We start from the raw sequence: 1,673 nt of genomic DNA, 5'->3' as shown, positions 1-1,673 counted from the left end.
CCATAATCAGGGAAGGAAACTGTCTTCCATACTGAGCAATATGTGACTTTGTTGCCAACCCCCACTACGTACCAAGTAGACAAGGAATTGTATGGTTGTGTTTGACCAGAATTTTACTGTATTCATATGTAGCCTGTCTAAAATAAAACCTATTTAGACAAAAAAAAAAAAAAAAGAAAGAAAATAGGTAGGTCCCTTGGAGGTGATAGCCTTTTGCGAAAGGCAAGCTGGACCCGACGCGTGCTCGCCCTGCCTTTTGGCCCCGTGAACTTGACTTACTGTTCTTACCAATGTTGTCTCCTTAGAGTAACTTTTACTTTTCACCAGAATGCATGCTGGATCGGCGTTTAGAGTCATGAGAAAGTCAAGAGCGGTTCGGGAGCCCGTGCAGGGACCGTTCATTGGAGCCACAGTTGTTCACAACGCTTGTACCTTCCCTCCGCGCATGAATTATTCATCTTGCTGCCTTTGTGATAATAGCCACAGTGTTCGGTCTCTAAAACTGCCTTGTGATATATCCCTTCTTGTGCTAAAAGCCTCCCTGTGATTTAGAAGCCAATGCAGCATACCATGCATACCATTCGAGAAGAATGTCGGGATCCTTCCTGCTATGAAAATGTCACGCGTGCTTAAAATGACCAAGTCTGTCGCCAGCAGTGGTCTCCAGCACCCTGTGTGTCTCCTAGACTCTTCCAGGCAGTTGAATTCAAGGGTTTTCATTTTCCGTAAGAATTCACTGAAATATCTGCCCTGTTCTTGGATATCCACGTGTCGAATTAGAAATTGAGAATATCCAAAATGTCCAGCGAAGGCTGTGTGTGTGTGCGCATGTGTGTGTGTGCGGGTGTGTGGGTGGGTGTTTAATCGTGGTAAAAAAAAAAAGGAACCCACATAATTTACCATTTTAGCCATTTTTAAAAGTGCAGTAGTGTTAATTGCGTTCACATGGTCGCGCAACAGATCTGTAGGACTTTTTCCTCTTGTAAAACCGAAAGTCTGTACCCGGTCAGCAACCTCCCCCCGCCTGCCCTCCCCTCCCCCGGTCCCCGGCACCCAGCATTCGGCTTTTCCGTTTTTAGGAGTGTGATTACTTTAGAGACCTCAGGGTGCACCCAGGTCGTAGCACGTGACAGGATATCCTCTCCTTTTTTAAGGCCGAATAATATTCCGTCGCCCGCACATGCCCCGTTTTATTCATCCATTCATCCGTGAAGGTGGCGTGTCCTGTTTCGTAAAGTGTTCTTTGGAGAGTTTTTCTTGCGTAAAGCAACTGAACCGCAGAGGATGTAGAAAAATCCAGTCTGAGTCGCTCATGCCGAGAGAGAGAGAACTTTTGGTGCTGGTTTAGAGCAGCCTTTAATACTGGCAAAACTTGGCATCTCCATAACTCAAGCTCCAGGGCCCGTGGTTTTGGGTCACATTCTGCCTCCCACCCCGCACCTCCCTCCTGTCCCGCCCCCCACCCCGCACCTCCCTCCTGTCCCGCCCCCCACCCCTCACCTCCCTCCTGTCCCCCCCACACACCCCTCACCTCCCTCCTGTCCCCCCCCACACCCCTCACCTCCCTCCTGTCCCCCCCACCTCCCTCCTGTCCCCCCCACACACCCCTCACCTCCCTCCTGTGCCCCCCCTCACCTCCCTCCTGTCCCTCCCACACACCCCTCACCTCCCTC

This window comes from Hyaena hyaena, unplaced genomic scaffold (assembly GCF_003009895.1).
Source record: "Hyaena hyaena isolate Hyena2069 unplaced genomic scaffold, ASM300989v1 scaffold_924, whole genome shotgun sequence".
NCBI lineage: Eukaryota > Metazoa > Chordata > Mammalia > Carnivora > Hyaenidae > Hyaena > Hyaena hyaena.
The sequence above is the reverse complement of the archived record's forward strand: the minus strand, read 5'-3'. Positions refer to the sequence as shown.